Source organism: Heterodontus francisci, chromosome 7 (genome assembly GCF_036365525.1).
Source record: "Heterodontus francisci isolate sHetFra1 chromosome 7, sHetFra1.hap1, whole genome shotgun sequence".
Taxonomy (NCBI): Eukaryota; Metazoa; Chordata; class Chondrichthyes; order Heterodontiformes; family Heterodontidae; genus Heterodontus; species Heterodontus francisci.
The window spans coordinates 96,211,953-96,239,457 of record NC_090377.1 but is presented as its reverse complement, the minus strand read 5'-3'; the positions used below and the strand labels follow the sequence as shown (position 1 = coordinate 96,239,457).

Genomic DNA, 27,505 nt, shown 5'->3' with positions numbered 1-27,505 from the left:
CATTTTTGATAACAGCCACCGATAGCATGATTCGGAAAGCTATTTTGCTAAACTCTATTTCTGTTTCTGGTTTGGGTACAGACAGCCTTACAATTGTGTGACTCCCTAGCAGCATGAGGCTTCATCTGACTGAATCATGGGCCGTGAATTTTGATGTGCATGATTGCCTGAATCATCATCTGCTGCAATTTGTGGCAAGAAAGAAAGGGAGGCTGTGCCACTGTCCAGTGTTAGTGTTAAAGATTTACATCTGCTGCACATATTTTCTCTGTCGGTTGCTTATGTAAGTGGAGCCCTTATCCCTTATATGTCAAAGCAGACTTGAGGCACCCAAAATCTACTTGTACATAACCCAAGAGTGTAACAGTATGACATGCCCCACGTACCTACAAATGTGGACTGAGATACCACTTGTAGGATGAAGCCACAAACCAATTGTTAAATGGCTTTATTTTACAGTAAGTGAACAAACAGAACAACAGCTATGCTCAAGTTACTTAGTTCAAACAACTCATATCATGTAACAACGCAAATGTTGGTGTCTATGCTCAGCATCCCCACATTAGTGGGTTACTTTGCTGGTTTGAAACAAAATAACACTAACCATTTTGCTACATTGTAACCTTCTAGCTTTTTGTTTAGTAAAACCTGACTGCTTGTTTAGCTCCCTGTATTCGCAGTCTTGAGAGGCATGCTTACGACTAAAATCGGATTTAATTTGTTGCTGAAGTCATTTCATTGAGTGGACCATGCTATGAAAATTGAACAAAAAGACTTGTGAAAATAGGCATTTTTTCAGCAAACCGAAAGTAATGTATATTAAATAATGTCTTAATTGATTTCCATGTTTCCTATAGAATTAGATATACAAAATATAATGCTCTGAAAAAAATAAATACAGATTAAAATGCATTCGTGGAGATTAGGTTCAAACGCAGAGCTGCCTACAAGAATTAACCAAAAAGGCTGATCCTTCAGGCTACAAAGTGGGGTTTTGTTCTTAAAAAAAGATGAAATTAACTTCAAAATTTCTAGAGTAGGACTTCATTGGTATTTGACATCTCTGGTTGAAGTACCATATCTCAATGCAGGACTTCCCTTCCTTACTTGAATGGTACAGGATATCCTTCCTTTAAGTAAGCTCTTTCGTGTTCTCTCTGATATACATTTTTAAAATATACTTAGCTGCAGGATGTGGGCGTATCTGGCAAGGCCAATATTTATTATCTAGCTCTTAGTGCACTTAAGAAGGTGGTGGTGCGCTGCCTTCTTGTGCTGCAGCAGTCTGTATGGTGAACATAATCCCACAGGGCTGTTAGGTGGGCAGTTCTAGGATTTTGACCCAGCGACAATGAAGGAATGGCGATTATTTCTAAGTCAGGATGGTGTGTGATTTGGAGGGAACTTGCAGGTGGTGGTGTTCCCATGTGCTTGCTGCCCTTGTCGTTCTAGGTGGTAGAGATTGTGGGTTTGGAAGGTGCTGTCGGAGAATCCTTGATGGGTTGCTACAGTGCATCTTGTAGTTGCTACACGCTGCAGCCATTTTTCAGCTATGGTGGAGGAAGCGACTTTTTTAGGTGGTGGATGTGGTGTCGATCAAGCGGGCTGCTTTGTCCAGGATGGTGTCAAGCTTCTTGAGTGTTGGAGCTGCACTTGTTCAGGCACGTGGAGAGTATTCTATCACACCCCTGACGTGTGCATTGTAGTGGCAGCAAGGTCAGCAGCCTGTTTCCACCTAAGCTGCCAGAGCTAGGGGAGCATTTTGTAAGAGTGGATGCAAAAGAATGAGGAAGAGCACCTAGATTCATTGGGTTATCACAGTGATTGTGTGCTATAGATAGAAAGGGTAATGACTGCTGTAAAGTTCACTAATTTTTTTCTAAAGCAAACATGATCTTCCTCCTCTTCCATTAGGCCTTTGACCCTTCGTTTCAACCCAGCCTCTGTGAAGAGGCTGGTGGCGAAACATCATGTTGTGATGGGTCAACTCTGGATCCCGGCCAGCTCAGTGCTGCACAGCTGATCAATGAGTGAATGCTTCCTGAAGGAAGGAAGGCGACAACAGGGCTGCATAAGTTAAGTCTTTATTGGTCAATATACAGGCGGCAGCAAGGATTAAAGGAAACACGAATGTATAAGGACATCGTGAGCCTCCCTTGCATGTATCTCATGGCAGCTCTCCTGTTGTCCCTGGGGTCCTTCATCTGGCGTTGCATGGCCAGCTTCCTCCTCCGCTTCCTCATTGTCTGAGGATTTATGCTCCCCACAGTCCTCATTGTTCAAGGAGGCAGTATGCTTCTTGTTGTCCTCTTTGGATGATGCTTATTGGCTCCCCCCTCTGCAGTGCCAGGTTGTGATGTGCACAGCAGACCACCACGATATGTGGGACCCTCACCGGGGCATACTGAAGGGCTCAACTGGACTGATCTAGGCACCTGAATTTCATCTTGAGCAGACTAATGGCTCTATGGTTGCTCATGATATCCCATGGCTGGAGTTGTACCTCTTCTCTGCATCTGTGCGGGGTTTTCTCACAGGTGTCTCACATGTCCTCAGTGGGTAGCCCAAAAGCTCTGGCATTCCCAAATGAGAAATTAATTAACCTTTCATAAAAAATGATAATTATTTCTTACATAATGAGATTTGGTTCCTAACAATTCATTGCTTTCAGTGTAGTTGTAGGTATGATATGAAATTAGATTTCAAGAATGAGCTGGGACATTAATCCTTATATTCTGCAGTGCTAAAGAATTGGGGTCCGATAATTTGATCTCTCTTCAATTAAGCGTCCATTACACTTTGCAAAGAATTTTTCCCCAGAAAGGTAAAAACAAAAAGGTTAAAGCAGGAAGGTGAATACGCCTGCATATCAAATGATAAATAGAAATATGTGATAAGATTGTATTTACAGTATATGCTGCATCAGAGGGTTGCTTGTGTGTCCGTATACTGGAATAAGGTTTGGTGCTGTGTTTGTGTATGTGTGTGTATATACATTAGAACAGTGGGTGTATTCTTCAGAAGATTGTCGTAGAAACTACAGGACAGAAAGAGACCATTTGGTCATGCTCATGCTAGACTTTCAGCTCCAAGGTTACTTCCCTCCTCCTTACACATATCCTTTTATATTCATAATAATATAAAAGCAAAATACTGCAGATGCTGGAAATCTGAAATAAAGACAAGAAATACTGTTAATACTCAGCTGGTCTGGCAGCATCTGTGGAGAGAGAAGCAGAGTTAACATTTCAGGTCAGTGACTCTTCTGGACCTTTTATATTCATTTTCAAATACTTAACCAATTCTCTTTCAAATAATGTTATAGTTTTTGCCTCAGTAGCCACATGTGATAAAACTCCCCCTTTGGTGATAATTAATTTCTGCTTCCTTGCTATCAATTTGCCAACTGTGGAAATGTTCTTTCACTTCCCCAAAGCCTTTTGTAATTTTGAAACCTCTATTATTAGATCTCCCCCACTAAACTTCTGTCTTCCAATATGTAAAAGAAATCCCATCTTTTTACAAGCTTTTCTTCATGATTTTATCCTCTCATTCCTAGTATTACACTTGTGAATCTTCACTCTGCTTTATTCCCATGACTGTAATTTCATTTCTGTGGTCAGAACTGTAGGCAATATTCCAACAGTAATCTAATAGACATCTTGTACAAATTCAGCATCACTTCCTTGCTTTTACATTTAATGTGCCCATGTGTAAAGTTCAGAATTATTTTTGCCTTTTGTATCTGCCCTTTCTCCTTTTAATGGTCTATACATCTGAATCCTAGATTCTGTAATGCTGCAGTTTAAGGATCTTCCTCTTTAGGTTACAACATCACTAACTTACATTTATATAGCACCTTTAATGTAATAAAATGTCCCCAGGTGCTTTGTAGGAACATTATACAACAAATGACATCGAGCCAGGAGATATTTGGTCAGATGACCAAAAGCTTGGTCAAAGAGGTAGGTTTTAGAGAGTGTCTTAAAGGAGGAAAGTGAGGCGGAGAGGTGTAGGGAGGGTATTCCTGAGCTTAGGGCCCAGGCAACTGAAGGCACGGTCACCAATGGTGGAGTGTTTAAAATTGGGGATGCACAAGAGGCCAGAATTAGAGAAATGCGGATATCTCGGATGGTTGTGGGTCTGAAGGAGATAGGGAGGGCTGAACTCATGGAAGGGTTTGATAACAAGGGTGAGAATTTTAAAATCAAAGATGTTGCTTGACCGGGAGCTAATATAAATCTGCGAGTGCAGAGACATGGTGCAAGTTAAGACACAGGCAGCAGAGTTTTGGATGACCTCAAGTTTGTGGAGAGTAGAATGTGGGAGACCAGGCAGGAATGGGTTGGAATAATGAAGTCTTGAGGTAATGAAGGCATGAATAAGGGTGTCAGTAACAGATAAAATGAGATAAGGGCGAAGTCGGGCAATGTTACGAAGGTGGAAATATGCAGTCCTGGTGATAGTGTGAATATGAGGTCAGAAACTCAGCTCGGGGTCAAATATGATACTAAAGTTGCAAACAGACTGGTTTAATCTTGGACTGTTGCAAGAGATAGAGATGGAGTCAGTAGCAAGGAAATGGAGTTTGCAGTGGGGACACTAAACAACGGCTTCAGTCTTCCCAGTATTTAATTGGAGGAAATTTCTGCTCATCCAGTACTATAAGCAATCTGATAGTTTAGCAACAGTGAAGGAGTCGAGAGAGGGAATAGTGAGGTAGAGTTGGGTGTCATCAGCGTACGTATGAAAACTAATGATTTACTTTCGAATGATGTCACTGAGGGGCAGCATGCAGATGAGAAATAGGAGTGGGGGGGGGGGGTGCCAAGGATAGATCATTGGAGGACACTAGACGTAAAGATGCAGGAGCATGAAGCAAAGCCATTTCAAGTGATTCTCTGGCTACAATTAGATAGATCAGAATGGAACCGGGTGAGAGCAGTCCCACCCAGCTGGATGACAGTGGAGAGGCATTGGAGGAGGATGGTGTGGTGAACCGTGTCAAAGTCTGCAGACAGGCTGAGAAGATGAGGAGTGAATGCTTACGTTTGTCATGGTCATATAGGATGTCAATTGTGACTTTGATCAGAGTTGTTTCGGTACTGTGGCAGCAGCGGAAACCTGATTGGAGGGATTCAGACATAGAATTGCAGAAAAGAAGGGCATCGATTTGGAAGGTGACAACAGGTTCAAGGACTTTGGAGAGGAAAGGGAGGTGGTAGTTGGGATGGTAGTTTGCAAGGATGGTGGGGGTCAAGGGTTGCTTTTTTAAGGTCAGCAGTGATGACGGCAGATTTAAGGGAGAAAGGGACAACACCTGAAGAGAGAGAGAACCGTCAACAATATCGGCTAACGTGGGGACCAGGAGGGGATGTTGGGTGGTCAACAGTTTAGTGGGAATAGGATTGAGGGAGCAGGAGGTAGGTCTCATGGACAAGATGAGCTCAGAGAGAGCATGAGGGGAAAGAGGAGAAAAATTAGACAAAGATGCAAGTTCAGGTCTATGACGGGGTGAGCGTTAGAGGAAGGTGGGCTAGTGGAAGGGAGGGAGGCGGCAGAGGCAGCTGATCAGATAGTCTCAATCTTAATGACAAATCCATGAGTTCTTTGCACTTATTGTTGGAGGTGAAGGTGGAGGGGACAGGGGACAGGGGAGAGGGGTTTAAGAAGATGGTTTTCAGTAGAGAAAAGAAGCCAGGGGTTAGCTTTGCATTTCAGGATGATCCTGGAATAATGAGCAGTTTTAGCACATGAGAGCAAGACCTGATAGTGTTTTAAGTGGTCCAGCCAGCTCTGGCAGTGCGTTTGTCTGCCGTATCCTTTCAAGTCTGCGTCCCATGGATTTAAGGCAGTGGGAAATGAGGGCCATACTGTGGCGAACAGCCAAGGTGAGAGAGAGTGTGGTTTTACTGGGGACTCGGGCATCAAAGGTGGAGGTGAGGGTGCAGTTGAGCAAATCAGTAGCTGCAGAAATGTTGTGGCAGCGGGCCAAAGGCTAGTTGGGATTTTGAAAGTGCAGCTGTAAGTGAATTGGGGGAAAGTTTTTTCCAGGGATGGATGCAGAAGAAGGTAGGGTTGTGCCATGGAAGGAGGATATGGGAGGTGAGTGATGCAAGGAAGTGATCAGAGATGGACTTGCCTGTAATTGAAATTGTGGGACTTGTAAGACCATGTGAGATGGCAAGGTCAAGAGGATGGCCATGAATATGGGTTTGGAAGTTTACTTGGAGGGATAGATTTAGGGAGGTTAAGAGGGCAGTGACTCAGAGGAGAGAGAGCATGATGAGTTGAGATGGAGGTTGAAATCACTGAGGATGAGCAGTTGTTCGGTGCAGAGGGGGGAAAGCAGTGAACTATCTTGGTGAGAAAATTTTTATCATACTTGGGAGGGCGGTAGAGAATGATGATTTTGAAAGAGAGGTGAGAGGGGTGGAACAAGGTGAGATGCTCAAAGAAGGAGAAAGTATCAGAGGAGTAGGGGTCAGAACAAGGTGTGACCTGGTGATAAGTGCCACATCACCACCGTGACAGTCTTGGTGGGGCAAGTGGTGGAAGATGTAGCCAGGCAAGGAGGCTTCATTAAGGGACAAGCTGTCATCACCCCTCAGCCAGGTATCTGTTAAGGCCATGATGTCAATGCAATCATCACATTAAGTTCATGGATGGCAAGGCCTTGTTCACAAGTGAACGGACATTCTGGAAGGAGATACTTAGAGGGATGGTGGGAGGTGATCGCTGGCAGAGTCCACAGGGTCAGCAGTGGGAGAGGTGAGTTGGACAGGAAGAAGATTGGCAAGAATAGCCCCCAGCGGGCAAAATGGTCGGGAAGGTCACGAAAGAGTGGGCTGGGGTAATCAGGGTGGCTTCTCTTAATGAGCCAGCGCCAAGTACCTCCATGAGACTGTCAGAAAATGCCAAGTGAGGCACTGATGAAGTGAAGCCTGGGACAGTGGCAGAGAGCATGAAGGGCTAGGGTAGGGAATTGGGAGGGCCGGGTACCTGAGAGTGAGGAAGTGAAAGGAGGCATGGCGATAGAAGAGGGGTCCAGAATGCGTAAAGAGAAAAAAAGTTTATACAATATTTATCTGTTCTTTTTCCCAGTTACATTATTTCACATATTTCTGCATGAACTGTGTCTGCCACCTATTTTTACTAATCTATCTCTGTCTCCCTGTATTCTTCCTAACAGTTTATCATGCCTCCTAACTTGGTATCATCTGTTACGATCAGATGCAAAAGGTGTCTATGGGTCTCTTACTATCTTCACCTGGTCTTATTGTAACAGGGTTTTATTTTTAAACACACTGTGTTTTGAGCTCCGCCTTTGTGAATCCTTGTTCACAACTTTCTAATTACAAGGCAAAGGAATGAGCACAAACAGCCTTTCTTTGGTTTAAAGAAGAAAGATGAAATTTATTAAACCTTAAACTTAAACTCTAATGCGGTTCATGCCTACGGATATACGACGCACCCACGCCAGCATGCACTGCAATATTAACAGGCAGGTAGGGACGGAAAAGAGCAAAAGAAAAGATATGTAGAACAGTCTGAAGCAATATCTTGTTACTGTTTCTCGAGCTCACTGTAGTCCTTGTTTGAAGATATGGTCTTGTCTTTCATTGGGGCCCAGTAGTCTTCTTAAAAAAACCTTGTTCGCATAGGAAACTGTTCTCTGTTGAGTTTCACATGCTTTCACAAGATTCAGTTCCGTGGGAAGAGACGAAGGCAGGCAGACAGGAGAGATGTTTTCAGTCCATGAGCACATGGCGTTCTGAGTTTAGATCCTTTGTAAGTTCAAATTCAAAACTCCAGCCAACTAGTCATGTGACTAAAACTGGTTTGGTCACTTCTGTATATTGGGGAAGCAATTGCTGGGGTCCCCATTGTTTCAACATTGTCTGGTACTATGCAAATGTCCTTCCAGTCAGGGCTTGCAGTGTTAAGTTTTTGTTCATGTGACGAATTAATATGTGCCTCAGTCTTGTCAGGTGGAGTGGGGGGAGGGGGTGCGGTTGCCTGACACATCAAATATCAATATCATTCTGCTTTTGCTGATATCCAAATCTTTTATAGAGAATAAAAAATGAAGAGTCCCAGTATGGATCCTTGACAATGAGAGACATAGTGTGCATCACATATGATCTCTGCTGCATTGTATATCATAATCAGAGGGTACTTGTTAATTCCATGCATGCTATTTCATTTGTGGTGTATATATATAATGAAGATTTTCATTCATGGACATGGTCTGTCTATGTTGTAGTAAACATAAAACAAAAGTGTTGAGGCAGGGGAGTTGTGGGGGCAGGAGCCCAGAAGCAACATTGAATATTAAATAACTTTTTATACATAAGTCTGATTAAAGAAGTAGCTGATGAGGGAGGTGTTACAAAATATGTTTATTTTTGAAATTTATTTTGGCCAGAAAACCAGAAGTAACCTGGTTAGAAAAAAGATTGTTTTGCCTCAAAACTTTAAATGATATAGATTTTTCTAATCAAATATGCCAAAATAAGTGTAAAATTCACACTGAATATTTTACATCTTTTGATGATGCTTAGTGAAGTAATGTAACTACTCCTTCAGAGCATCTTAATTAGGTGGGAGCGATGGAGGATTATTTAACAAATAGGAAGGATCGATAGATCAAAGCCTAGGACCTGTACAATATTCATTCTGTACACTCAAGAATTCCCCTGCAGTGTGCATTTAATTTTGTAATGTCAGTGACTGGAAGGTGCACATCCATTATTCCAGCCGTTCAGAATATTTCAGATTGTACATTTGTATTGATTATGAACAATTTTATAATTTCAAGTTCCACATGCATGGCTTTAACGCTACATCCTCCAAAAGCTACATTGCTGTGAATCCTTCCCTCAGGTGAGGAGTCGACATGAACACACGTCATAAGTGTTCCCAGGGGATGCCTGTCTTGGGGCCCTTCTGCTCAGAGTTGGGCTCAGCATGTATTTACTTCATGTCTGAAAGCTGGGCATTGCATCTTACTCACCTTGTCAAAACTCAGAAGGTCATTGAAGTGCTTCCTGCACTGGACGCATGTCCAGCCCACCACACTGCAGCTGCTGCCCTCTCTCGTCGCCTCCAACCATGGCTGCTTAGTCTAGCTGGCAGGCTTCCTCCTGCTGCTTTCAGGACATAAAACGTGCCTGCTGACTCTCACCACCTCTATCAGAACCTCCAGGGAGGTTGTGCTGAATTGTGGGGCTCCCCTTACATGACTGCCTGCCACATTGCTGCTCTCCACTATTGCACACTCTGCAATGATGCAGTCTGCCTGCAGCCACATTGATGGCTGATGGGTGCCTGATAAATAGGGCCCACCATGTCTAGCTCCTGAATGCGCTCACAATCCCTAATTGTGTGGTGATCACGCAGGCAAGCCACTAATTGGTCACCTACTGCAAAATACTGATGGACGTTGTGCAAGGACCTCAAGTGGAATCTGGAAATAGTCTTGATGTTGGGTTCATAACGCTGCCAGTAAAATCCAGCCCAATGGCTTTGGTTTTCCCGATATTTAATTGGAGTAAATTTCTGCTCATCCAATACTGGATGTCGGACAAGCTGTCTGATAATTTTGTGACAGTGGAGGAGTTGAGCAAGGTGATGGTGAGTTCGAGCTGCATGTCATCAGCATACATGTGAAAACTGATGTGTTTTCAGATGATGTTGCCAAGGAGCAGCATGTAGCTGAGAAATAGGAGGTGGTCAAGGCTAGATCCTTGGGGGACACTGGAGGTAATGGTGCAGGAGTCGGAAGAGAAGCCATTGCAAGTGATACTCTGGTTACGATTAGATAGATAAAATGGAACAAGGTGGGTGTCGTCCCTCCTGGCTGGACAATGGTGGAAAGGCATTGGGAGGAGGATAGTTTGGCCAACTGTGTCAAAGGCTGCAGACGGGACGAAGAGGAATAGTTTACCTTTGTCACAGCCACATAGGATATCATTTATGACTTTGATAAATGCCAATTTGGTACTGTGGTAAGGGAGTAATCTGATTGGAGGGATTTAAACATGGAGTTCCAGGAAAGCTAGGCACGGATTTGGGAGATGACAACATGGTCAAGGATTTTGGACAGGAAAGGGAGGTTGGAAATTGGGTGGTAGTTTGCAAGGACGGTAGGGTCAAGGGTTGGTTTTTTGAAGAGAGGAGTGATGATGGCTGATTTAAGGAAAGAGGGACAGTAACTGAAGAAGGAGAACCGTTAACAATACCAGCTAACGTGGGGACCAAGAAGAGAAATTGGGTGGTCAGCAGTTTAGTGGGGATAGTGCTGAGGAGCTGGAGGTGGGCCACATGGACAAGATGAGCTTGGAGGGGGCATCAGGGGAGATAGGAGAGGGACTAAAGAAAGATACAAGTTCAGGGCTCGGGCAGGGCGAAGGCTAGGGGAAGGGAGAGAAGTGGAAAGGCAGCTGATCGGATGACCTCAATCTTAATGACAAAGAAGTTCATGAGTTCCTTGCACTTAATGTTAGAGGTTTGCAGTAGAGAAAAGAAGCTGGGTTTATCTTTGCATTCCAAGGTGATCCTGGAATAGTGAGCAGTTTTAGTAGACAAAAGCAGGACCCAACAGTGCTCTGTGTGGTCCAGCCAGAATAGCTAAACCTGTTGTCTGCCATATCGATTCAAGTTGGCGTCCCTTGGATTTATCATTATTATTATTATAAACTAGTTTATGTTAATAATTTTGAGGAATTTTTTACTATTTAGCCAGTTCTAATCTGCATGTGTTACCATATTCAGTGAGGAACCTGCCTGTTTCAGAACATGATAAAAGAACAAAAATAAAGCAACACTGCTGCTGCTACAAGCACAAACCTTCAGGGCAATTGGCATCTGCAGCAGCGAAAAAGCTGAATGCCATTGCCTTAGATGGAAGCATCACTGGTTTATAAAAACCCACTGATGACAAATGTGTGTGACAGAAAGGAAGAGAGTGAATAAAACATGAGCAAAGAAGAAATGAGAGAAGGACAAAAACAGCCAAGGAATGAGAAAGTGGATGCAACAAGGAATGAGAGAAAGATATTGGAGAACGATTGAGATTAGGGCAGAAGAATACATGAGAAAGAGGGTGGAATTGGGAATAAGAGTATGGAAGAATGACTATAAGCAGTAAAGAAAGTAAGTCGTAAATAGGAGAAAAAGAACATGATATGGGGTGAGGAAGAAAAGGAATATGAGAGTAGGGAAGAGAGAGAGAGAATTGTGACAGTCCAACTTGGTGAGATGCTGACAGTGAGTTTTTGGTGCAAGAAGATCAGAAAATTATTTTGAGGTTGATAGTGGTGATTGTTGTAAGTCTGCTCACATCACAGGATTGTACGGTTTGGTTCGGATTTTAAAAAATGAAGTTCCTTAACTGCAAAGTTAATTTAATTTATGGACCTTGTTGATAGAAATTCTACAGATGTGATGCATTTAGATTTCAGCAAAATTTTCAATATTATGCCACACAATACACAATAAGGAAATCATGGAATAGAAGGTAAACTTCTGATTTGGATTAAAAATTGACTGCACCAGAGAAAGGAAAATGTGCTTGTTGCTTGTGAAGAGAACTGCATTGACTAGGCAAGTTTATCACAGAAATTAGTGCTGGGGCCTTTGCAGTTTACAAATTAAATAAAGAGTTGAGCTCCCAGGATGTTATACGTGTCGAATTGGAACCAAATGCAATTTTCAGGTCTAGAAGAATTACAGGGCAGTGGGATAATACACTGGGAAAGAGGGAAGGAGGAGGAGGCAAGGAAGGTGGATGAGGGAGTGAGTGAAGGGAGAGAGGGAGTGGGTATGGTTGAGGGAGCAAAGGCATGGAGGGTTGACCTGTATTTTCATCTGAGGTGGGGAGCAGAGATGCTGAGTTGTCCTTCTCTCTACTCCAGCCCTGTCTTTACTATCAGCTGGAAGATGTTGGGTGGGGGAGGTGAAGGGGTGGTCTTGGTTGATCGATTTTGGTCTCTGGGTAGCTTTCCCTTTGCCCCTACGAGTACTCGTTTATCTCTATGTGCCTGATTCTTTTGTTTTTACGCACTGAAGTAATGAATCAGGGAGGGAGGTAAAGTGGGGGAAAGAAGGGGAAGAGTGGTTATCAGGAGTCAGAGATTCATGCTTTGCTCGAAACTTCCAGACAAGCCACAGGCTGAGCCCCCAGTGTAGTGAAAGGGTTAATCTTGACAGACTGTAAATGGTACCACCCGCCAGGATGAGGTAAGAGATCATGTGGGAGAGATTTGAGAACAGTTACAGCATGGCTTTGAAGGAGACACGCAGGCCAATAGTTACTATACAATAAAAATTTATGTTTAAACACTACAGTCTAAGAACCTCTCTGGCTAGAGTCCAAATGGTGCAGCATAAAGAACCATATAACACCCAGGATTTATTCAGCTGACCTGACCAGGTTTGAAACATGCTTTTAGAGGCAGTGTGTGTTTCACTGAAACCTCATTGCAGTACCTATTGGTCCTGTGGGTAAGATAGGTACTTTCGATGTTGAAGGTGTTAACATCATGACACACATCAGCTTCTGTTTTATAGTTGGGGTATATTACTTCAAGATCATGCAATCTGATCATTGGATGGCCAGAACTCACTTAATTGTTTCTGCCCTTTAACTGACATTTGTAACTTTGAAATGAGGGTTTATGCAAAATAAAAACTGAAATACATTTTACAAAAACGGAATTAAATTTATCTCTAGTGCCTGCAAATGCCCAATTAAAGTTTTTATTGAAGATAAAAGCTCTCCCAAAAATGTGGGTTTGCATTTGATAATCTTGCCCCAGGGCTGTCTCTGAGCTGAGCTTGTGTAGTCTGATACCTAATTTCCAGGGATGTGTTAGCACTGCTCAGCTAGTGGTGCTGATGAGATAAGGTTTCTTCACCTTGAAGCACTTTCTGTCCAGTTTCTCCACATAATTTTGACAAATAAGAGGTCAGATGTCAAAAACTTTATTGAAGTAGCAATGACATTCTGTTTTTAAAAGAAACACTGAGAAGTGTGGGAGAGAGAAATTAAGAGAGCTCCAATTCGACACATGCTTTTGTTTCGTGTTCTACAGATTTCAAAAAATGTATTAAACTAAAAGAGGGATGGAGAGAAAGAAATATTTCTCCATTCAATACTATTTCAGTTTTCAGAAACAAAATGCCAGTTGAAATCTGAAGTGAGCTGATTATTCACTGTTTTTGACAGAAAAGATCATTGCTGCAGTGAAAGTGATTCTAATTTCTCATGTTAATGAGCCACTGGAGAAGTAAGGCACAAGTAGAAAAAGGCAGCTTTTTTCCTTGTTCTAACTTTTTTAAAAGAACACAAGTTGAATTTTGAAAGTCACATCCTCATTACCTCCACTTGAAAGAAAAGCAGAAGAGAGGACTGAGACGAGCCAGAAGAGTTAGAGAAGCAGCAAACCAGAGAGAGAGAGAATTTACAAAGGTTACAGAGTTAACATATTCACTAACTTAATATGGCAACAGCACAGGAGGTGGACTGGCACACTATACAGCTAATATTATGGACAGAATTTAATGGGCCCCTGGGAGATGGGACGGGAGATGGAGGGGGGCCCATAAAATAGTGTCGGAAGGCAGGGGGCGGAGACCCTGTCGTCTTCCCACCACCCTGCAATTAAGTCAGAGGCGGGAAAGGTCGAAGATGATCTTCCCGCCCAGAGGCCAGTTGAGTCCTTTAAATGGCCAGTTACTAGCCACTTAAGGGCCACTCCTCTCCGCTGCTGGAATTACCCCATCGACCAGGGGGGACTCTGCCATGGAGGAAAGTCGCCCAGTAAAACAAGGTGGCCTCCCTGTGGGGGGTGGGGATGGTGGTCCTCCTCCATGGGGCACAGATTGCAAATAGAGGGCCCCCATGGCAAAGGCTGCCCCTCCATTAACTCTCCCACTGCCCTCAACGACCACCCACCCCCACCCCAACCCCTTGCCGGGACCTACTGGACTGGCCCCAGCAACCCCGCAACACTTAACTGGGGTCTGGGGCTCCAGTGCTGGACCTGGTCCCAGGTCTGGTGTAGTACTGGCAGTGGCCACCATTTCCGGTGGTGCTGCCAATACTGGCCCTCTGATTGGCCGGCAGCTCTTGGAGGTGAGATCCCCGTCCTTAAAGGGGCGGGGACCCTGGTGCTGGGTAGATAATTCCCCAAGCACCATTAAATTCGTGGTGGGGGTGGGGGGGGGGTGCACTCCAAAGGGTTGAGGCGGGATCCCCCTCGCCTTTTTGTCCTGGCATCGGGAATCCCGCTGGCTCCACCAAATCCAGCACTATGTGACATTTGACATTGAAAATCTCCATCACAGCACCTCTTCTTTTTTGGCCTCCTTATCTCGAGAGACAATGGATAAGCGCCTGGAGGTGGTCAGTGGTTTGTGAAGCAGCGCCTGGAGTGGCTATAAAGGCCAATTCTAGAGTGACAGGCTCTTCCACAGGTGCTGCAGAGAAATTTGTTTGTCGGGGCTGTTACACAGTTGGCTCTCCCTTTGCGCCTCTGTCTTTTTTCCTGCCAACTACTAAGTCTTTTCGACTCGCCACAATTTAGCCCCGTCTTTATGGCTGCCCGCCAGCTCTGACGAACGCTGGCAACTGACTCCCACGACTTGTGATCAATGTCACAGGATTTCATGTTGCGTTTGCAGACGTCTTCAAAGCGGAGACATGGACGGCTGGTGGGTCTGATACCAGTGGCGAGCTTGCTGTGCAATGTGTCTTTGGGGATCCTGCCATCTTCCATGCATCACAGCACCACCTACAAGTTTAACTGGTACTGCAGGTAAATGCTGATTGTTTTATAATACATTTCTCATTGAGATAGTATGACGTGGAATTTTTATATTTAATAGGTGATTTGGAGCTTAGGACAGAAACGAAGTTTGCATATATCATCAAATTTGTGGGGTGAAGGATTTTAAACATTAGAGAACAGACAATTAATACATAGTGTTACAGTCACCTAGTTCATGGTTATATTAATATTTTACAACTCACTTTTAGTTTTGGGAAATTAATTGTGTAGCTGTAAGAATTTCAAAAGATTGCAGACCACCCAAGATTTAAAGTTCAAAGATCTCTCCATGAGTGCTAACAGAGACGGAGTTAGAGAGGTGAGAGCCATAAACAGCAGGTGTCCTTGTTTAGTTAGAAGTTGGAACCAGAAAGTCTAGAAGAGATTGCTCTGTCATTGTTATCACATCAGTTATTCATGTGGGTATCAGGAATCAAAGAGATGTTTTGGGAGTTGGAGGTAATTAGCTTAAATTGCTTTCGGGGACATCCCACGTGTACTACTCTGCTATGGAGATAGATGTTGCTAGGGAGATGCCTTTTGGGTCAGGTGTTTTTTTTCTTTCATTCATGGGATGTGGGCGTCACTGGCTACGCCAGCATTTATTGCCCATCCCTTATTGCCCTTGAGAAGGTGGTGGTGAGCGGCCTTGAACCTTTGCAGTCCATGTGAGGTAGGTACACCCACAATGCTGTTACGAAGGGAGTTCCAGGATTTTGACCCAGCAACAGTGAAGGAACAGCGATATTGTTCCAAGTCAGGATGGTGTGTGACTTGGATGGGAACTTGCAAGTGGTGGTGTTTCCATGCATCTGCTGCTTTTGTCCTTCGAGGTGCTAGAGGTCGCGGGTTTGGAAGGTGCTGTCTAAGGAGCCTTGGTGCGTTGCTGCAGTGCATCTTGTAGATGGTACACGCTGCTGTCACTGTGCGTCAGTGGTGGAGGGAAAGAATGTTTGTTTGTGGATGGTGTGCCAATCAAGCGGGCTGTTTTGTCCTGGATGGTGTCGCACTTCTTGAGTGTTGTTGGAGCTGTACCCATCCAGGCAAGTGGAAAGTATTCCATCACACTCCTGATTTGTGCCTTGTAGATGGTGGACAGGCTTTGGGGAATCAGGAGGTGAGTTACTCGCCTCAGGATTCCTAGCCTCTGACCTGCTGTTGTAGCCACGGTATTTATATGGCTATTCCAGTTCAGTTTCTGGTCAATGGTAGCCTCCAGGATGTTGATAGTGGGGGATTCAGTGATTGTAATGCCGTTGAATGTCAAGGGGGGGATGGTTAGATTCTCTCTTGTTGGAGATGGTCATTGCCTGGCACTTGTGTGGCGCAAATGTTACTTGCCACTTATCAGCCCAAGCCTGGATATTGTCCAGGTCTTGCTGCATTTCTACACGGACTGCTTCAGTATTTGAGGAGTCGCGAATGGTGCTGAACATTGTGCAATCATCAGCGAACATCCCCACTTCTGACCTTATGATTGAAGGAAGGTCATTGATGAAGCAGCTGAAGATGGTTGGGCGTAGGAAACTACCCTGAGGAACTCTTGCAGTGATGTCCTGGAGCTCAGATGATTGACCTCCAACAACCACAACCATCTTCCTTTGCACTGGGTATAACCAGCAGACAGTTTTCCCCCTGATTCACATTGACTCCAGTTTAGCAGGGGCTCCTTGATGCCATACTCGGTCAAATGCTGCCTTGATGTCAAGGGCAGTCACTCTCACCTCACCTCTTGAGTTCAGCTGTTTTGTCCATGTTTGAACGAAGGCTGAAATGAGGTCAGGAACTGAGTGGCCCTGTCGGAACCCAAACTGGGTATCACTGAGCAGGTTATTGCTAAGCAAGTGCTGCTTGATGGCACTGTTGATGACACCTTCCATCACTTTGATGATGATTGAGAGTATGTAGGGTTAGTATAAATGGGTGGTTGTTGGTCGGCACAGACTTGGTGCCGCAGGGCCTGTTTCAGTGCTGTATCTCTAAATATAAATAAATAGACTGATGGGGCGGTAATTGGCCGGGTTGGACTTGTCCTGCTTTTTGTGTACAGGACAGACCTGGTCAATTTTCCACATTGCCAGATAGATGCCAGTGTTGTAGCTATACTGGAACAGCTTGGCTAGGGGTGCGGCAAGTTCTGGAGCATAGGTCTTCAGTACTATTGCCAGAATATTGTCAGGACTCATAGCCTTTGTAGTATCCAGTGCCTTCAGTCGTTTCTTGATATCACGCGGAGTGAATCGAATTGGCTGAAGACTGGCATTTGTGATGCTGGGGACTTCAGGAGGGGGCCGAGATGGCTCATCAACGTGGCACTTCTGGCTGAAGATTGTTGCAAATGCTTCTGCCTTATCTTTCGCACTGATGTGCTGGGCTCCCCCATCATTGAGGATGGGGATATTTGTGGAGCCACCTCCTCCAGTTAGTTGTTTAATTGCCTACCACCATTCACGGCTGGATGTGGCAGGACTGCTGAGCTTAGATCTGATCCGTTGGTTGTGGGATCGCTTAGCTCTGTCTATCGCATGCTGCTTATGCAGTTTGGCATGCAAGTAATCCTGTGTTGTAGCTTCACCAGGTGGACACCTCATTTTGAGGTATGCCTGGTGCTGCTCCTGGCATACCCTCCTGCACTCTTCATTGAACCAGGGTTGGTCTCCTGGCTTGATGGTAATGGTAGAGTGGGGGATATGCCGGGCCAAAAGGTTACAGATTGTGGTTGAGTACAATTCTGCTGCTGCTGATGGCCCACAACGCCTCATGGATACCCAGTTTTGCATTGCTAGATCTGTTCGAAATCTATCCCATTTAGCACGGTGATAGTGCCATACAACACGATGGATGGTATCCTCAATGTGAAGGCGGGACTTCGTCTCCACAAGGACTGTGCGGTGGTCACTCCTACCAATACAGTCATGGACAGATGCATCTGCGGCAGGCAGATTGGTGAGGACAAGGTCAAGTATGTTTTTCCTTGTTGGTTCCCCCACCACCTGCCGCAGACCCAGTCTAGCAGCTATGTCCTTTAGTGCTCGGTCAGTAGTGGTGCTACCGAGCCACTCTTGGTGATGGACATTGAAGTCCCCCACCCAGAGTACGTTTTGTGCCCTTGCCACCCTCAGTGCTTCCTCCAAGTGGCGTTCAACATGGAGGAGTACTGACTCATCAGCTGAGGGAGAGCAGTAGGTGGTAATCAGTAGGAGGTTTCCTTGCCCATGTTTGACCTGATGCCATGAGACTTCATGGTGTCCAGAGTCGATGTTGAGGACTCCCAGGGCAACTCCCTCCCTACTGTAGACCACTGTGCCGCCACCTCTGCTGGGTCTGTCCTGCAGGTGGGACAGGACATACCCAGGGATGGTGATGGCAGTGTCTGGGACATAGTCTGTAAGGTATGATTCTGTGAGTATGACTATGTCAGGCTGTTGTTTGACTAGTCTGTAGGACAGCTCTCCCAACTTTGGTACACGCCCCAAGATGTTAGTAAGGAGGACTTTGCAGGGTCGACAGGGCTGGGTTTGCCGTTGTCGTTTCCAGTGCCTAGGTTGATGTCGGGTGGTCCGTCCGGTTTCATTCCTTTTTATTGACTTCGTAGCGGTTAGGTACAACTGAGTGGCTTGCTGGGCCATTTCAGAGGGCATGCAAGAGTTAACCACATTGTTGTGGGTCTGGAGTCACATGTAGGCCAGACCAGGTAAGGACAGCAGATTTCCTTCCTTAAAGGACATCAGTGAACCAGGTGGGTTTTTACAACAATCGACAATGGTTTCATGGCCGTCATTAGACTAGCTTTTAATTCCAGATTTATTAATTGAATTCAAATTCCACCTTCTGCTGTGGTGGGATTCGAACCCCTGTCCCCAGATCAATACCCTGGGTCTCTGGGTTACTAGTCCAGTGATAATACCATTCGGCCACCGCCTAGTTTGTTGGGTGCTTGTTGACATAGACAGTCAGTTGGCATTTGGAAAGCTGCTGGCTTCAGACAGGCTGTTGGTCACAGAGAAAGTGGTTGGTTTTAAAAGCAACTGGGCTCAGGAGTAAAGAGGCCGTCAGAAACCAGGGGTGTTTCTGTTTTAAGTAAGGCCCATGCTCAAGCTGCGAAGGCCTGATTCGGGAGGTGTTGGAAGAGAACTGGAGAATTTGCCTAACCAAAGCTAGAGGGAGAATCTCCAGGATATCTCAAACCTCGGAAGACAGCTGAGAGATTAAGGAAAATCGAAGTGAATTCTTAAGAGTCATGGTATGCTTTGGATTGGTTCCAGGAGAAATGAACAAACCACCAAGATCCTGTATCATGTAGGGGACCTCTTGGGATGTAAGTAAAAGTCAAATGGGAGTGTGCTGTTAAGATTTTAAGTTTAAAGTGTAAGTGTTTCCAAATTGTAGTGTCAAGTTAGTGGTGTTTTGCTTTGTTTAACTTTAGTACAGTAAAGCTTTTGTTCAATATGTGAAATCCTGTGGCATAATTCTTTCAGTAATAACTGGGAATTCGACTTTCTCTTTTTAAACGTTAACGATCCCTAACAGGATTGTAACAATAGGTATTTGAGTAGGTTGGGAAGAAAGGCTGATGTTTGGCAAACGATATTTAAGGTAACAAGACAATGAAAAGGAAATAAACAGAGGGAATATAATCTAAAAGATTATAGATTACAGGACACAACACAAGACATAAAGGGGTCGGTGTGTTGGTCGATAGCTCAGTGGAACCAACTGTGGAGTGTGCAACAACAATACAGAAACCAAATTGGATTTAAAATACAAATCTCTGGAGGTGGTGATATGTTTGTTCAAGGTACTGATGGTATACATGTGGTATACTGTGTAGGGTTTTGTTATACAGTAAGGATATCTAGGCAATGGAAGCAATACATGTGGTATACTCTGTGGGGTTTTGTTATACAGTAAGGATGTCTATGCAAAGGAAGCAATACATGTATACTCTGTGGGGTTTTGTTATACAGTAAGGATGTCTAGGCAATGGAAGCAATACATGTGGTATACTCTGGGGTTTTGTTATACAGTAAGGATGTCTAGGCAATGGAAGCAATACATGTGGTATACTCTGTGGGGTTTTGCTATACAGTAAGGATGTCTAGGCAATGGAAGCAATACATGTGGTATACTCTGTGGGGTTTTGCTATACAGTAAGGATGTCTAGGCAATGAAAGCAGTGCAGAAGAAGGCAACCAAGCTGAAACCAAGCTAAGGCATCTAAGCCAAGAGGAGATGTTAAAGATCATAGGATTGTTCATGGTGAAGAAGAGGAGGCTCATGTGAGATATTATTGAATTACTCAGATTCTTAAACTAATATATAAACTGAACAGTGATGTAATGAATTTCAACATAGATAAGTGTGCGGTATTACGTTTTGTTCAGAAAAATAAGAAAATCACATATTACTTGGAAAATAATGGGGTAGAGGAGCAAAGGGTTCTGGGAGTACAAATACACAAATCACTAAAAGTTGCGACACAGCTCAAAATGGCTGTTACAAAAACAAAGCAAGCACTGGAGTTTATTTCTAGAGGGATAGAATTGTAAAGTAGAAAATTATTGCTAAACTTGTATCGAACCTTGGTTAGAACACATTTGGCATACTGTGTGCAGTTCTGGCCACTTGATGGTAAAAAGGATGTAGAGGTGCTAGAGAGGGCACGAAACCGATTTACAAGAATGATTCCACAACTGCGAGATTATACCAATCGGGAAAAGTTGAACAGGCTGGGTCTCTTGAAAATAGAAGGCTGATGAGTGACCGAATAAAAGTTTGTAAAAGTATGAAAGGTTTTGATAACGTCGACTCAGAGATTGTGTTTCTACATGTGTGGAAGAGCAAAACCAGAGGACAGCAAGATAATATAGTCACCAAGAAATCAAAATAGGGAATTCAGGAGAAACCTTTTTACCCAGTGAGTGGTGAGAATGTGGAACTGAGTTGGACAGTATAGATGCATTTAAGGGGAGGCTAGATCAGCATATGAGGGAGAAGGGAATAGAGAATTAAGCTGATCGAGCTGGATGAAGAACAACAGGAGGAGGCTTGAATGGGGCATAAATGCTGACCTAGAATGGTTAGGCTGAATGGCCTATTTCTGTGCTGTATATTCTATGTAACTCTAGGTAATAATGTTTGAGATTGTTAGAAACTGCAGAAACAGAGAACATAAGCTCAAGCTTTGAAAAGGGAAGGTGCACAAATAGTTTAGCTTTAACTGCTTGATACAAAGGTTGGTAAACATGTGGAATGCACTACCCAGGTGGCAGTGTGTGTGGAGAAAATTTTAAGGAAGAATTGGATTGATATTTGAGGGAGTAGGCTGTTTATTTATTCGGGGCATGTTCTTATTAGAGAACGTATTAACATCTTTTACACTAGTAGTTTTCATAACTAGATTGTACCAGCTGGTTAGCCCTATGTGGCTGAAGGCTTTTAGGGATCACATAACCTATAAATGGTCGGAGGGAGGCACCTACACCCAACAGATGTCAATCCAGAATTTAGAGCTGGAGGTCAAGTCTTTATTCACCAGGTGTGTCTGCAGTAGGACACAAACCTTCTACGTGTTAACTTAGAATCAGGAATGTTAAGCCAAAAGCTTACTCCTAGAAGGCAATTGAGACATATTAATTTCTGGGATTGGCCAGATGGACTGTAGTTTTTCCTGATCTTATACTTTCATAGGTACCTGAGGAATGGAGCATGGGGGACGGAATGTAAGACAGGGAGAGAAGGAATTGCAGGGGTGCAGAATGGCTGATACAATGAGAGATGTATTGGGGAAAAGGAATATCAAAGAGTGGCCAGAAGAGAATGGTACAGGGACAGGGGAGGAATAATGAGAATGAGAAGGAACTGAGATTGCAATCCAAATTGAAGTCGGTGGATAAATCAACGCATATGAAAAGTTACTGAGTTAGGTGTTGACATTTCTGGTATGGTTTACTTCCAATTAGTGAGAATGAGTAAGTATACAGTATAGCCAATTCATTGCATATATGACCTGAAACGTTAACTCTGCTGAGTATTTCCAGCATTTCTTGTTTTTATTTCAGATTTCCAGCATCTGCAGTATTTTGCTTTTATCATTGCATATATGTATCAATTTGCTCTGGTTGAATTTCTTTTGTTTCAGAATGCTTTCATTATACAATATACACATCCATAAGGTGACCACACCATTATTTTTCATTTTGGTGTACAAATATAAATAAAAATCCTGGAACTCCCCTCTAACAGCACTGTGGGTGTACCTACACCACATGGACTGCAGCGGTTCAAGAAGGTGGCTCGCCACCACCTTCTCAAGAGCAATTAGGGATGGGCAGTAAATGCTGGCCTAGCCAACGATGCCCACATCCAGTGAAAGATTTTTTTTTTTTTACAAGGGCAAGTTTCTATATTTGCTATTGATATTGATGCTAAAAAAAAATGTACGTCTTCCATACACCTGTGTGTCGCACACCTTTAATCTTTTAGTGACTGTGTTATGTTCCTTATACTGTTATGCTTGTTCATTCTTTGGTGTCATCATCTTCCCAGAAGGTTGACTGCAATGGATCACCACCTCTGTCTATCCTGTGCTGCCCTTACACATTCCGCATAGGTCAACTGCATCCAAACCAATATATCCATCATCCATTTTCTTATCTGCTTCCCTCTCCTACATGTCGATCTTTCCGTCCAGTAATTGTCTCTGTCTACCTTCTGCTCTAATGATGTGACTGAAGTATTGTATCTTTCTCTCTTTGATGTTATGCACTAATTTCCTCTTTTCTCCAGCCATTTCCAGCACTTCCTCATTAGTCTTTCTGTCTGAGTAGGAGATGCACAACACCCTCCTATACATCCACATCTCAAATGCATTCAGCTTATCAATAGTCTTTATTTGTTGTCCATGTCTCTGAGGCATATAACATAGATGACAAAATGTAGAACCTCACCATTCTTTTCCTAAGATTCAGGTTGAGTTTCTCTAATGTTAACAAGTCCTTCATTCTGACAAAGCTAATCTTAGCTATCTCAATTCTCCTTCAGATCTCACAATCATATCTCCCATTGTCTATGATAACCTGTCCGAGTTATGTGAATCTTTTCACTTGTTCCAGAACTTATCCATTTAATTTAATTTTCACTTCCGGGGTTAGGCATTTGCTTATCACCATTGTATTGGTCTTCTTCACTGTTCTGTGGACTTAGTTATTTCCTTGATTGACAATGAGGTGAGATTGCCACACAGTGTGAGTCTGTTCTTCCAGGTTTTTGCTCAATTTACTGATCATTTCATTTGATCCTCCTCTAAGTCACTGAGACAAGTGTGCCCAGAATGCTGATTACTACTGCTGTCTAAAAGCTTTTAAAATGCTTAGATCACCCCTCCAACTCTAGCACTAAACATGGTTGTCTAGATTAGTGGTTCTCAAACACTTTTGGTTGAAGGACCCTTTTCCAAATTGCTTAGTAATCATCAAACAAAATGAAAATACCATATAAGATTCATAATGCGAAAGTGCTGCAGGTACAGAGTATTTTAATAATGCTTTTTAAAAAAGACAGTAATTACTGAGATTAGCAATTTGAAGACTATTTCATTGATGTAGACAGTGATGAGACAGACCAGACAAACCAAAGATAAAGGATAAGTGCGACTCCACTAATATGCCAGCGTATGGCCACTGAACTGCTTTTAATGTGGATAAAGATTGCCTGTTAATGGCATACACACCCAATCAGTTCACAGGGCACATCCAATACAAAAACAGCAATTGGCCAAATCAGTATTAAAAACAGTCTCCTGATATTTAGATGTTTAATTTGTTCAAAGCAGGCTAGAATTTTAATTTTTTTTAAATAACTTCCCATAGAGGTACCAGTTTCCTTCCCTCCAATTCTATTACATTTAAATGAGTCATTCACGGGAATATTTTACTCATCTGTGCAAACCCAGCCCAGATTCTCAGTATCCCAGCAGCAGCTGGCCTCCCACCTCCCCTGTGCTCCCACCAAAAGTAAGTGCGAGATTCACAATTGAAAATCATGGCAGCTGAGGCACCTATCACCGCGAAGAAGGCCGAGTATTTGTGAGCTGCGGGGGTGGACATCTTGTCAGCTACTTGTGGGGGACGAACACCATTAATTTCTATCAATTGGGTGGCTTGCTTTTTTCCTTCCTTCTGTTTTCTCCCTTGCTCTCTCGCCTGCTGGAGGGATTATTTCACAGAACTCCCCAGAAAGTCTCGACGGACCCCCAGCAGTCTGCGGACCCCAGCTTGAGAACCATTGGGGTAAACCGTATACAGTCTCTGCATCACACAATGTTGACATTAGTCCCTTTCCCCATCACCCCGGCTTTTAGCTCATTCATGCACAGACTGCTTCCTTTAAGAACGGCGATTGCTGCATTGGCAGATAGTCTAGCCTTCCTATGAGTGCAGCAATCTTTAAGGATTGGGCAGTGCTTCAGTCATGACGAAGTGTTCCCATTTCCTGTACAGACAAAAGAACTTCCTGTGTTCACATTTGTTTTGGTGTGAGCATGATGGTGCTGGAATCACGTAAGATGGTGAGAAATGTAAGAGATTTAATGATTTTTCTTCCAACAATAAGAGAAAAACTTTGCAAGATTTTCAACTTTAATATAACTTAATTGATATGATCGCATTTAGATTTACTAATGATTTTATGGTAGGGTTTCTGATCGGGTATGCCTGATAAACTGATGTGAAGTTGGTGCAATCAACGGGAAGTTTGGATGGAAAACAGTTATGATAGATCTCCTCCCATTGTGCGCTGCACTTACTTTCCCAATTGGCTTTTTAAATGGCACAGGAAGCATCTGACATTTTCACAGTTGCAATATTTATATGAGCCCCCGATGACATAATTTAGCTAACTGCAGTTTCCTGCAGTTTACTTTGGAATGGAATTGAGTCATAAACAGAAATATATAAGAATCCTTGTATGAGGCGCAACATTTTGATGTGCCACCACCCTGCTGTTCTGCAATAACATGTGTTTTACTGTGCATGCATAACCCTGAAAAGAAAATAAAGGCTTGCATTTATCCAGCACCTTTCATGACCTCAGGACTACTTTTGAAGTGTAGTCACTGTTGGAGGAAACATGACTACCAATTTGCTTATAAGATCCCAAAGTGCTAATGACGAGAAAATCTGTTTTTGGGTGTTGTTGAGGGACAAATATTGGCCAGGACCCTGGAGAGGGCTCTCCTGTTCTTCTTCAAAATAACGCCCACCTGAGAGGGTTGAAGTGGCTTTGGTTTATGTCTCATCCTCAAGATGGTACCTCTGACAGCACAGTGCTCCCCCAGTACTGCATGAGTGTCGGCCATGATTTTGTGCTCAAGTCCCTGATGCAGCACTTGAACCCACACCCTTACTGACTCAGGGACTAGAGTGTTACAACTGATCCAGGGATAATGCACAACTTTGGTGCTAAACAACAGTCTTCTTCGGCCTCCTTGTCTCGAGAGACAATGGGTAAGCGCCTGGAGGTGGTCAGTGGTTTGTGAAGCAGCGCCTGGAGTAGCTGTAAAGGCCAATTCTAGAGTGACAGACTCTTCAACAGGCATTGCAGATAAAATTGGTTGTCGGGGCTGTTACACAGTTGGCTGTCCCCTTGCGCTTTGTCTTTTTTCCTGCCAGCTGCTAAGTCTCTTCGACTCGCCACACTTTAGCCCCGCCTTTATGACGGTCTACCAGCTCTGGCGATCACTGGCAACTGACTCGCACGACTTGTGGTCAATGTCACAGGACTTCATGTCGCGTTTGCAGATGTTTTTAAAGCGGAGACATAGACGGCCGGTGGGTCTGATACCAGTGATGAGCTCACTGTACAATGTGTCCTTGGGGACCCTGCCATCTTCCATGCGGCTCACATGACCAAGCTATCTCAAGTGCCGCTGGCTCAGTAGGGTGTATATGCTGGGGATGTTGGCCGCCTCGAGGACTTCTGCGTTGGAGATACGGTCCTGCCACCTGATTCCAAGGATTCTCTGGAGGCAGCGAAGATGGAATGAATTGAGACGTCTCTCTTGGCTGACATACGTTGTCCAGGCCTCGCTGCCGTAGAGCAACATACTAAGGACACAGCCTTGATACACTCAGACTTTTGTGTCCCGTGTCGGTGCGCCATTTTCCCACACTCTCTTGGCCAGTCTGGACATAGCAGTGGAAGCCTTTCCCATGTGCTTGTTGATTTCTGCATTGAGAGACAGGTTACTGGTGATAGTTGAGCCTAGGTAGGTGAACTCTTGCACCACTTCCAGAGTGTGGTCACTGATATTGATGGGATGGAGTATTTCTGACGTCCTGTCCCATGATGTTCATTTTCTTGAGGCTGATGGTGAGGCCAAATTCGTTGCAGGCAGCCGTAATCCTGTCGCTGAGTCTCTGCAGACACTCTTCTGTGTGGTTGTTAATGTAGCATCGTCAGCAAAGAGGAGTTCCCTGATGAGGACCTTCCGTACTTTGGTCTTCACTCTAAGGTGGGCAAGGTTGAACAACCTGCCGTCTGATCTTGTGTGGAGGAAAATTCCTTCTTCTGAAGACTTGAACGCATGTGAGAGCAGCAGGGAGAAGAAGATCCCAAACAGTGTAGGTACGAGAACACAGCCCTGTTTCACGCTACTCAGGATAGGAAAGGGGTCTGATGAGGCACCGCTATGCTGAATTGTGCCTTTCATATAGTCATAGAATGAGGTGATGATACTTAATAGCTTTGGTGGACATCCGATCTTTGCTAGTAGTCTGAAGAGACTACGTCTGCTGACTAGGTCAAAGGCTTTGGTGAGATTTATGAAAGCAACGTAGAGGGGCATCTGTTGTTCGCGGCATTTCTCCTGTAGCTGGCGAAGGGAGAACAGCTTGTCAATGGTGGATCTCTCTGCTCGAAAGCCACACTGTGCCTCAGGGTAGACACGCTCAGCCAGTTTCTGGAGTCTGTTTAAAACGACTCGAGCGAAGACTTTCCCCACTATGCTGAGCAGGGAGATTCCACAGTAGTTGTTGCAGTTGTTGCAGTCACCGCAGTCACCCTTGTTCTTATAGAGGGTGATTGATATTGGCATCGCGCATGTCCTATGGTACTGCTCCCTCATCCCAGCACAGGCAAAGCAGTTTATGGAGTGCTGAGAGAATAGCAGGCTTGGCACTCTTGATTATTTCAGGGGTAAAGCCATCCTTCCCAGGGGCTTTTCCACTGGCTAGAGAATCAATGGCATCACTGAGTTCCGATTTTGTTGGCTGTTTGTCCAGCTCATCCATGACTGGCAGAGACTGGGCTGCATTGAGGGCGGTGTCAGTGACAACATTTTCCCTGGAGTACAGTTCTAGGTAGTGCTGCACCCAGCGGTCCATTTGCTTGCGTTGGTCAGTGATCGTGTCTTCTGATTTAGACTTGAGGGGGGTGATCTTCTTGATGGTTGGGCCAAAACCTCTCTTAATGCCATCATACATTCCTCTGATGTTTCCGGTGTCTGAGGCCAGCTGATTACGGCTGCATAGGTGTTGCCAAGAGTCATTTGCACAGCGCCTGGCTGTTCTTTGTGCAGCGCTTCTGGCCACTTTAAGTGCTACGGATGTTAACTCGCTGGTGGCTTTCTTGTGGTTCAACAGTGCAATGTGCTTAGCGGCAACGACAGGTTG

The 27,505-nt window shown here is 44.2% G+C and overlaps 1 protein-coding gene across 11 annotated transcripts in view; it reads left to right on the top strand.

Moving 5' to 3' along the window:
- Positions 1–27,505, top strand: part of hecw2b (HECT, C2 and WW domain containing E3 ubiquitin protein ligase 2b) — a 431,729-nt gene that overhangs the window by 100,980 nt on the left and 303,244 nt on the right. The window contains exon 1 of one of the 11 annotated variants that reach the window (XR_010975401.1): positions 5,161–5,180. The exons of 9 other annotated variants lie outside the window; for them this stretch is intronic. The gene's annotated coding sequence lies outside the window, so the exon portion shown is untranslated. Of the gene's footprint in view, positions 1–5,160; positions 5,181–14,777; positions 14,823–27,505 lie in introns of those variants that run through there. One more of the 11 variants, XR_010975399.1, reaches the window with a different exon arrangement.